Source organism: Alosa sapidissima, chromosome 13 (assembly GCF_018492685.1).
Source record: "Alosa sapidissima isolate fAloSap1 chromosome 13, fAloSap1.pri, whole genome shotgun sequence".
Lineage (NCBI taxonomy): Eukaryota > Metazoa > Chordata > Actinopteri > Clupeiformes > Clupeidae > Alosa > Alosa sapidissima.
This window is the reverse complement of record NC_055969.1, coordinates 28,188,160-28,200,413: the sequence shown is the minus strand read 5'-3', so window position 1 is coordinate 28,200,413 and position 12,254 is coordinate 28,188,160.

Sequence of the window (12,254 nt, the reverse complement as noted above, 5' to 3'; positions counted from 1 at the left end):
TTTCGGTTTTGAAACAAGTTAGTCACTGTCAGTATTTGATGACCCCCTCATTTACCTTAGCTTGCGTTGTCATTATGGTTCAAGTCGCAGGATTTCTGTCTTTCTGAATAGAGAGACATTGACATTCATGTCTATAGAACTTGACTGGAATTGACAGTATGCCACAGATGCTGCAGGCAGAGATGAAGTGGAAAAGCACTTGAATATCACTTTAAAGTACAGTACACCTGTCACTAAACACAGATTTGAGGAACTCTGGGCAATAATGTAGTAGGCTAAATGGAGGGGAACACAGGTGCTTGTGATGACATTTGCAATATTTTCTGTGGTGTGAGAGGTGTGTTCAGACCGTGGCAGTGTTATGGGTCCAAAGGGAATCGGATGAATTTTGCTGCTTTTTTCTGCGTCCCAATGAAGACGTGTGCAAGGAGGATGGAGAGTGGATGATGCTGTTTATTGTTTCTGTTTATTGTTTCTGTTTATTTCTCTTGTTCTTGTTTGTATTTTTATTCCTGAGTTCTGGCAGTGATGGACATTACGTAATGTTGCTTAATGACTATGTGTACATTTATAATATTTATAAACTAAAGAGTATCACCATTATGCAATAGACTGTGATATAAAGATAAACTATATCTGTGTTGTAAATAGTTTTGTAGATCTAGTATTTACAAAATAATGTGTGGTGCATTCTCAATCATGGCAATGTCTTACTTCTATCAGGAACCCGGATATCATCTATATATGCATATTAACTGAAAAGGTTATAAGATAAAAATACAAAAAAAAAAAAACATCAGAGATGAGCAAACCTTAATGCAATTTAGAATGCCACTTGACACTGAGAAGATGCCACCTCTCAAAGTGAAACATAACAGCTTCCTGTCTGCAAAACCCTGAGGCAGTTGTGCCCCTCTTAAATTGCTTCACATGCTTGGACACCTTGACTCGCTTTGGCAGCCTCGAAATGCCCTCCTCAATCTGATGAGTCACCCTTGTCGGTCTGTTCAGACTGGTATGGAATGACGTCTCTTTGGAAATAGATTAATTGGAGATAGACCTTTTCTTCAACATTAATATTAAACATACATTTTGTTCAAATTGTGTTAAACATATCCTGGTTATAGCATACATATCTTACACTCATGAAAAACACTCCTTTAACATACTTTAAACCCACATGCATCCCATCACCTACCTAGCTTCCTAATTTGACACCACATTCTTGTTGTCATTTTTGTTGTACTTTGAATTTGTTTAATTATTTTACTTTTGTCCAGTATTTCAATATGTCAGAAAAAAAAATCACAACATGCTTCCTTCATATAGAATGACAGTGATGAGTGACATTGAGCAATACAGTAATACCCGACATTTCAGCTGAACCTAAATCACCAAACTGTAAGTGTTTGAATTTGTTTGTATGTTTATTGTTTGTGTCTTGATCTTATTTGTATTTTCTTCATTTGTTTGTTTTCTGATTGGGACACTTAGTGTAATGCTTTAGCGTATAGGCCTATCTGTACTAAAATGCCTGTCCCAGGAAGGAGGCCGTGGAATTCCTTGTATGTTTTGTATTCCTTGTATATTTTTCTCATGTGACTGTCACTTGCCTTTAAATGTCTTTTTCTACTCTCCTTTTCCAATTACTGCTTTTATCAGTGACTCGTTTGTTTATGACTGCTTTATGTGTACGTGTGAACAGGATCCACTGTCTATGTCCCAGGATCAGAAATATATAAGATGGTTCTATATCTAACTGGATTTGCTATGCTTGTTTCCACTATATTGCTTTGCCGCACAATATAAAGCGTAACATATTGCAGGAGCAGAGGCAATGCTGAGTGTATGGACTGTAACATCTCTACTGGGTATTACTGTATTGCAGCATGTTTAGCTGAAGCTGCATCATCAACGAGCTTTCATTTTAGATTCCCTTTGTCAATTGCAAGAAAGGTAATCGCAATTGCAAGAATTCGTAAGTCGATGATATTATACATGATTAGCAGAAAAATGGCGAAAAAAGCTCATTTCCAATGGAGGTTATCTCAGGAGCTGAAAGGCACAGCTGGTTTGCATTAAGGTTTCTGTCTCTTGTCCATATGTGTGTGTGTGAGTGTGTGATTTCATCCTGTCTGGGTCTTGAGATTCTGAGCTGATATGGTGTGGAAACGCGACACACTCACACAAACACAAGCACACGCGTGCCCTCAGTAAAGAGATTGCTGATGGCCAGCTGACCTCTGAGCTGGTTATTAAATACTGTTCATAGAATCTGAAAAGTGAGTAAGCCCCTGCAAATTCAACACCAAATTAATGATGTATAATTTAGGTCCATCATGGCAGGTTGTGCATCATGTGAAATCAGTGTGGACTGTCAATATGACTGCATTGCAGTGTGGCCTTATACAGCTAAATGCTTGTTTGCAGTGGATTGATATCAAACTGATACTTTTTGCCTCTGTGTCTCTGTGTCAAGCGTATCAACACTAAACCAGACCAGCTCAGAGTTTCAAGGGATACAGAAAAAAATCAGTTAAGCAAAATACAGTACCCACTTGTGTCAATATTGTATCAATACAGACATCCACCCACATCATAAAAGCATGCATTGTCACAAATACTCAAAAGAGAAACTATTTAAAATGTTGAAGTTAAATGTATTGTGAAATTATGATTTTGTTGTCTGTCTACAGTACCTAGGCATTATTTGTGTGTATCAGAAGCATTGAATTTTCACAAGAGGACATTCTTAAGTATTTGTGCCTAAACTATAGCCATGTTTCATCCTTTTTTTGTTGTCTGTGAGCTGTGTGCCTGCACACACACATATAAAGATGATATATGGTCATATGATCATAGATCAATGTTTTGGAAGGATGGTGGCATGCAAACAAGCTGGCCAAATGTGTTAGAGTAAGTGAATACTTGTAAACACAACCTTATAAACACTCTAGGAATCATGGTCGACAGAGCAATCTGTTGTTTCCTGATTAGTAAAAAAGACAGAGAGAGAGACAGAGAAAGAGAGAGAGATGTAGTGTAGGACATAGTAAGTACAGCTTCTACACTGAAGTCTAAAGTCTGTGTGCGCATACAGGCTGTGTCCTTCTGGAGCACTGTCATACCTTTTGTTGTAGCTACTGATGTTTGGTTGGATATATTGTTATGTGGAATGAAAACTGGCCAAAGCAAAACATTCTGAGTAACTTTATTCATTTTGAATTGCACTTTCTGACTTAAAAAGAGGCAGAGATTAAATAAACGACTCTGCGTTTATAGTTTAAGTTGATAGGCTAATTAAGAAGAAGAATGAGCTAGTTTCTGACCCTCCCACAGTTTTGTGGTACTTCGAAAGGGGGGGCCCATATTTAATTTCAACAATGAGCGTTTAACCTTGCTATGCCATAGTGTATAGGGACTAGTATACAGCTTGAGTTGGATTGCAGTACTGTTGGTATCTGCTGTTTTTGATACTAGCCTTCACGGGGGATTGCTTCCTAATCATGTGCTTTTATCCACTATTCCACCTCTAGCTAGCACTTTGGGACAGGGCATTATAGGCCAAGAAACAAACTTAGCTAAATAAAAACAAATAAAACAGTCAAACATGGAAGCATTCAAGAAACCAGCACATATATTTATATGTTTCATTTTTTTTTTTTTTTTACTTTTACTTTTGCTGTTTCTTTTTTCAGTGATGCAAATATAATAAAGATCAGAGTAGAAAGAGGAAACTGACACTTGGGTTTACAACCTCTGCATTTGCAGGTGAATTAAATTTATTTGAAATGTTTACGGATGCTATGTTTTGTGTAACAGAGAGAGAGCGCGCAAGAAAGAGAGACATGCTATTACAAGCCACAAGCTCTTCTTAAACTCTACTGACATTATCATTGTGCTCCTTTTACGTTAACCAAGGCTTGGATAAATGAACAATTAGTTGGTTACTTGATTCAGAATAAGGAAAGATAAAAAATGTATACTTTCTTACAATCTATATGCAGACAAACGGTGTTTGTCAGAAATTATTTTGATTTTGTTTTATTTTTTTCTGTTTGTAAATAATAAACCTTTAAAATATAGAGAAAAAAATAAAGAAATATTGTAATTTACTGCTGAGCCTATTTGTGTGTTTGTTAAGGTTCAAACACAGAGCACACTCCTCATGCAATATCTGGATAAAACATCAGCATATAATGAACAGCGTAGCACTGAATTTGATCATAAAGATTTGATCAGTGTGGCACTTTTGAGACAACATTGATCAAAAAGGAGATATAGAGCAAATCATTATTATGAAATATGGTGCATGGATAGAGATCAAACTTTTCAGGATGCCCTGGCTGTGTGTGTGCAACAGCTACACATATATATTGGCAGCACTGAGGCAGAATATACTGGTTGTGTCCGACAGGACAGGACAGGACAGGACAGGACAGCATAAAAGCTGATATAAAGCAGAGTCGGGGCAGCGTCTAGAGCAGGGGCGGGATTTACAGACACTATTGGAGGCCATTTCTCAGAAGATCTGGCACAAGAGCAAAGGGTGATTGCTCCCTTCCTTTTCACTGTACAGCATGTGAAGATGGAGGGATGATGGAAAGCAAGTGAGAGACATGAGAATGACAGATGATGTAGAGGGAGGGGGGGGGAGGAGGAGGAGAGCAGAGGGGGAACGTCAGCAGTTCGTTCCCAGGTTATGAAAAATCGACCCTCGCGGGTGCAAAGGATTTCCATTCATTACCTTCACCTCCAGTTATCCGTCATGAAGAATTCATACATGAAGACGGATCCCTCCAGCCCCCACATCCATTTCCATTGCAGGGGGAAGGGAGCGAGAGCCGTGCCCATCCGCTGGACCCTTTTGGAGGTGCATGTTGTTATTCATAACAACCTGCTCATCACTCACAGGGATGGACAGGGGCCACCACGGCACCAGATCGGATGGGAGATATGGCTTCAGTGATGAGCCCATGCATTTTTAAGTAGCCCCAGGGTATGAGATAGGTGGAGCATTACCTTGTGTGTGTGTTATCACTTAGGCTTGCTGCATGACCCAAGGCCTTTCGAAGTGGACCTCAGGAGGCCGTTACGGCCTCAGTCAGGGTCATTTAACTCTGATAAAAGAGTCAGATGCGCTGACCATGTTGCATGACCAGGGTCTGGTTACAAGGTGAAAGGTGAAAGACAGGCTTAAAGGGCTTACGTGAGTCACTCTGTCATTTCATTATCAACGGAACACTGCTCTCAATCAGGTATTATTATGGCATTTAAATGACTGTAATCGTAGACACAGCAAATTAATATTTCAGCATGTGTTTGGTGAGATTGTCTCGTTAAGTAAATGCTTCTGGCCTATCACTATCTGGACAACAATGAGCAGCTTTACCTATTTAAAGATTCATAGTTATGCCCAGCGATGCGTTTTCTGTTTACGCAGGGCTGCCAGAAGAATAGTAAACTTCTACACACATCTACTTGATATGCCAGTTTTGGTTGTGGTTGTTTATTTGTCCATTCAAATACATACATTAAAATAGACAACTACATAATTCACATCATTTTGTAGTTGTGAAATCTTTTAGTCTGTAGTAGAACCATGAGGGTGTTTGAAACTTGTTTCCATCGATGTTCCTGGTGTAGGCTATGTAAGGCCAGTGGCAGGCTGGTCTTCAGTGTAAGCTGATACTTCTAAATAAACATGAGGAAGATGCTTAGAAATGACCGATAATAATAATAAATAAATAAACAAGTGTAAAAGAAAACACATTACACTCTTAACTCATTACACTCTTGCAAGTTGTGTTATTTTTAACACTTCTCTGTCTCCAGATAGGGACAACACAGTTTGTGTTGTTTCACACATTGCTTTTGTTATTCATTACACAGTGTGTGTTGAAGATAACACAACCTGTGTTGAAAACAACACAACTTCCATTGTTTTTTAACACATCTCTGTGTCCAGATAGTGACAACATTGTTTGTGTTGTTTCCAACACCTTCGTTTTAAGAGTGTAAATATATAAATTAAGTAAAAATTTGTACAGATAATGATAATGTATAGTTAATGTTAACTGATTATAATAATGTTGACATGTTCTATGGCAATGTAAGGTAAAGTTGGTCTGTCTACCTCTTGTTTTATGACAAGACATCTTAAAATAACCGTTTCTTGGTGTTTTATAATATACAGTGAACTGGTTTCTCAACGTCAAGGCAGCGCTGCCTGGAAGGCACTAGGGTTAGGCATGGGTAAGGGTTAGGGTTAGGACTTAAGATCTTACCATGCAAAAGTATGAGTTGTCTAGCCCTACCCCCAAATGGTAGCCATGTTTATCTCTCTCCTACAACCAAGGTCGAGAACAACTCTAGTGAGTTTGAGATCAACAATTCATAAAAGCTTATGGAGTTCAGAAGAACTGCATTTCGCAAATAATGATTTCAAGAGAAACCAGTTCACTGTATATTATACTACAGGGAATTAAGAATCCTAAAGCATTAATCTTTTTCTATAGTTCAGATTGACATGGTTAATGTTTATGCCTACAGAGCTTCACTAAATCCAATCCATCAAAGAGGCTGTGATCCCTCTTAATGGAATGTATGCATATAGCATGAGCTGGCCTGCTTGGTGCATTTAAGAAGAGCAGCAATGTTCTGATAAGGCAGAGAAGAGACAGGGAGGGAGTGTTTCTGATAAACAACTGTTCAGAGGTCAGTTGAAGCTGAACTGACAGGTTGAGGGTGAGAAGGTCATCACATGGCCAGGCAGGATGTTTTTCCTGGAGCCAGATGAATCCGCAAGATGATGCAAACCATTAGAACCGTTAAATCCACCGGGATCCGGATGTTATCTATGAGAGTATGTACATATGTACATCCTACAATGCACCTACTCTCCTATCAACAAGGCCTGCGCCTACCTAAAAAAACATCTGAGAGAAGACTATAATCTCCATCAGAGACCATAAACAGAAAAAGCAGGTGAGTTTTAGAACTATTCATTGAGCCCAGATGGAATCTGCTCAGGGTTCCCCTGCACTGGTTTGGGACATGTTTCCGGGTATTAAAAACAATCCGCCACTTTCCTGGTGAATGATGGCAATCGGCTCATCTGTGACTGAGGGGCTGTTTGTCCCAGTCGGTGAGACAGCAGTCCAGGGGAAAGCACTTTATGTAAAACCACCTGACCTTGCTCCGCATCATGGCTATCCAGAACAGATACAGAGGTTTCATAACGACAAAAAGGAGATTTTGTATTCCTAGAATGCCAATTTGATGGTATTTAACTGATGTTAAATTGGAGAATTGGAACCAAGAACCAAAAGCTGGATGTTGGAATTTCACCATAATTTGGCTATTTATTTTCAATGACACATATTCAACACAACTGGGGAATGTATGCAGAAACTAAATGAACTCATTTTAAAGATGAATGTTAGTACCCTGTTCTTTCTGAGACCTCATTTTGGTGTGCTTAGCAGACCAGAAGGTCAACGCAAACCCAGTATGATGGACAGAATCGTGTAAGATTAGATGTCGAAATCCGATGGAGGATCTGTGTAAACATACTTGGTTCTAGTCCTTTATGACTTTGTGGTAATTACAAATGCCAAGCTTCATTAGTCTATTTCTCATCTACCTTTTCTCTTCTCCCTCCTTCTGTATACCCTGTAGTATATTCTGCTTTGAAGATAGATCATGCATTACTCAAATAGATTCAGCTCAATATCTAAAACAGCACAACAGTTCATGACAAAGGTTACCTGCACGTAGAGTCAATTTAAAAAAAGAGAATCCAATCTCTTGTCAAGTAATTCCCTAAATTAGACCGTGAGTAACAAAATAAAACATTCCTTGTTCTGTTGGTAATCTGATAAGCATAGCTGAGAGAATAAACTCTGAAGGTTATCCCAGACTAATAAATATGTTGTGTATTAACCATTGTCCCTGGGTAACTGCGGTTAATTTAATTGCTGTGTTGCTGAATGAGTACGATACAGGTGATACATTGGCGGCTTCACTGCCTGAATTGGAAATAGCCGCCCAGACTAAACACACTGCTGATTCAGAGTCTGATTAAAGGGCATTTCATTAGGCCTCCACAGGGAAAGACCTTGGAATCAATTGCTACTGTTTCTCAGGGCGTATGAGGGCCATTGGAATGTCTTCTAATCGTTTGACGTAACATTAAAAAGGCTATTTTTTTGTCAGTAAAGCTAATTTAACTGTGATGCATGTGTTATTTGTTGGATTACCTTTTGATCAATACTGCAAACATTTAAGAAAGCAAATTAGGATAGAGAATACATTTGTCGTGGTATAGCATTCATTTTCCCAAGCAATTATTTGATGGCAAGGAAGAGGCTTCACAGAAAAAAATTATCAAATGCAAACAGCAATCCAGCCATCAAACAGCAGAAGAGCTACCAGACTAGTCATTGATAATAGTGGAGCTACCAGACTAGTCATTGATAATAGTGGAAGCTCATATTTGCAGCATACGCTCCACGGATGGGCGCTTCAGTTCCGTGTTTGGTGTAGTCTGCCTATTACTCTATCAGCCTTCAGGGATCTAGTCAGTTTGGAGCAAACAGATAAAGTGGCTCTTTGGACCAGACTGGTGTTTCTGGTGTGTGATTTCCTTATTCAGCATATTAAATTGTGCAATTAATGTAATTAAATATCAGAGCTGCAGCTCCACTAACTCAATGAAAGGTTAATGAATACTATTTCTGTGCAGACTCTTACTCACACCTGTCCCAGGAGAACACAGCTTTCTGACAGCCTGCCTCCTCCCAAAATAAAAAAATATATTGCCAGTATCTGTTAGATGGGCTTAACCCTCGTTAAAGCTACAGTGCCTTCGCCAGAGGCTTGCAAAAGTTCTGCAATTGCAAAAGAAGTAACACAGAAAGCTTTGTTCTGCCCCTTTATCAAAGATTGCTGTACATCAAAGCATACTGTAGCAATGGGAATATAATGATTCCACATGGTTCATAGAATAGGCAGCTTACCATCTGGAAAATGTGTGAATGTTTTTATCAAACTTACATCACAAGCATGGTGGAGAGTTGAATTTGGTAACAGACACTCTTGTTTTGTAGGAATCACATCTTAGAGGATTTAGAGGATAGACAAAGAGGACTAAGGACAACAACTGCTTCATATACTTTGTGTGTAAGTATGAGAAAGAGCGCCCTGCTCCTGTGGGAATGCATAGTCTTACCAGGTGTTGCAATCTCTCGGTCAGGCTGTTCGGAGCAGTTGACTCTGGAGAGTGTATCCTACAGTATGGTCTGTGGGGAACTCATTTAGTGAGTGCAGCAATGCTGCTGTCACTGTGTCACATACAATGTGTCTCCTGTAGGCCTATCTAGTCTGTATACCTCTGCAGCCCATGAACCCAGGCACCTCTTTCTAGTGCTCTGAGATGAGTTTGAGTCTGAGTTTATAATCTACGGTTTATGTTCCAGTTTATGTTCTAAACCTGCTAAACAGGGTGAATGTTCACATCATGTCTGATGTCAGCTTTGACATTATCATAAAATATGATCTTGCTGAATAAGTGAAGACAAACAAATAGTGTAGTGTGCTTGTGATACTCTTAGTAGAGAATTGTGCTTGATTGGAAGTTCAGCATGAAATGAATAGTGTTTAATTGGAGCTACAGCTTTTACTATCATGCAAACACACACACACACACAAACACACCCTCTCACACACACAGTACATATTTATACATTCACTTAGCCAGTCTGCTGCCCCACTCTCCTGAACACAACTAGATTAAAGGGTATTATCTCCAAATAAGACCAAAATAGCATTACAGGCTCAGGGCTAGCCTTTGGCCACTCCTGCTTTGCCAAGGTTACTTTGTGAGTGAGTGAGTGAGTGTATGTTTGTGTGTATGCATCTGGACAGTTTTACAAACCTGAGGAATAAGTCAATTCTATTCTGTTCTGTTCACCACTTATTTTATTTCTCCAGAGGAGATCATGGTGTGAATGAGCGCAGATATGGGGTGCAGCAGTTCCAGTGCACAAAACCTGTATGGTTTGCCATACAGGTTGTTTATACTTTGTTTATACTGTATCCCCTCATTTATAAAGGGTTCTTACGCACAGATTTGATCTTAGACCGTGCGTACGCTCAAATCCATGCCAACGCTCAGATTTATAAAAACCGTCTTTGACGTGGAAAAGTGCTTATCTCCACGTCAGGTTCAAACTTGACGTACGACCATTTCCTTGTGGTAATGCCGGGGTACTGCAAGTAATCTGAGGTCTAAGTGCGATGCATTTTCAAAATTCCAAGACCAACGATCTTATGTCTTTCTTTACCATATGCATGATCAATATCAGAAGATGTTTAAAGTCGTTTGGGACGCAGCTAAATGTTTCATGGTTTGGCATAAAACTGATAATGAGAACTTATAGCCCACTTAAGAAAGTGAAAAAACGAATAGCTTACTTATTTCATAATATAAAAAAACACCAAGACCTACGATAGAATGATTGAAACATTCTTACAGGTGACCTAGTATATTTAGTGCTCTCACCAATCTAATATTGACCATAAAATGTCCAATTGCCCTCGTTTAGGAGAGGAAAAGTACTTTTGCCCCAGGGATGTAGTGGTAAATTAAGAGGTGGGTGAGGTTATTGTACAATATTGGGAATAGGATAGTATTGGATAATTTAGACAGTTTTTAATGTTAAAAGTGAATAAACTCTTTTAAGAGGTGGATAAACGCTAATAAGAGGTGGGTAATCTCTATTTCTGAAAATTCAGAGGTGGATAAACTGCGTTTACTCGCGTTTAGCCTCCACTACATCCTAATTTGCACTCATAGGTCTATTCCCAGCTCCGTAACAGAAAGGTAATATTTGAATGTAAGTTATATAATGTAGGCTATAGATATTTTATATCATATATAGCCTACACAACCAAGGGACAGGAGTTATCCTCTGAAAGCAGGGCATCTTCATATTTAGTGTTGCGGCGGGGTTGCGTAAAGAGGTGCAGAGCGCGCACCTGTTTGCTTTTTTTGACTGACAGTGCCCAAGATCAGATGACAATACGTGAGTTGGATAATAGCTAAAATATAAAGGTAGGCCCAAAGCAAACAATAAAGGACAATGTTTAGGCTAAGCCATTGGACATTATTGAAAGAAAACGATCGCAAAGATATGCTGAATCAATGAATAATGACCGGCGAACTAGGCTACTTTTTCAGCAAAAACATAGCCTATCCTAAAAGAAACGTTAAGCCTACATTAGGCTGGGTCATATGAAACGCAGTAGCCTATACTGTATCATAACGTACATTATGCTGTAGGCCTAGAGGTCTTTCCTTCATAAGGTAGGCCTACCATTCTTTTTTCTACAAAGTAGGGCTAAATGTTGATTATTCACATTACTGCAAGCAAAAGGAATGAAAGCGAGTAGAGGACAATGGACATGGATGAATACGATCTCTTTCCAGAAAGCCTTGCTTGGAAATTAAGCTATTCGAACTGACGCATATAGTTAACATCAGATGGCATAGGCTAGGCCTATACACAGGGATGGATTACTGCACGGGCCTACCGGGCCCAAGCCCAGGGGCCCAAGGGGTCAGGGGGCCCTGAAGCCCAAGCCTTTGCATGGAATCATTGCCTCAATATCAACAAATCAGGATGTAGGCTATGAATCTGATTGAATTTAGTATTGGCAATCCCCAAAATGCACCAGAATACAGGAAATCAGATCAAACAAATAAAAAATTTAGCATATATACGACAATTAGTGGGGGGCCCTTAATACAGGGGCTCAAAAATTCATAATCCGCCTATACAATGTTTTCAATATATAATTTTACATAGGCTACCGCTTTTAGGCAATTGATTTCATTAAAACATATGCTAATGATATTAATGAGGGGGTGTTTACAAGGCGGAGACCTAAAACCATCCGGCTGCGCACAAGTTGATGTTCATTTGTGATTTATAATGGGCACATCTGGAAGGGTGGCGTATGCACGTTTTTTTGTGCGTACGTTCGTTTTCTCTGAATCACACGTACGATCATTTCAGAAATGATCAAAGATCAAATGAAGGATGGTTTCTACGCAACACTTTTATAAATGAGGCCCCTGGTCCAATTTCTTTGACTAAAACTAACCCAAGAACCACCACTTCATCCCATACATGTGAATGAAATGGCAAAAACAAAGTGAAAGTATGCTACATGCAACACTTATGACAAAT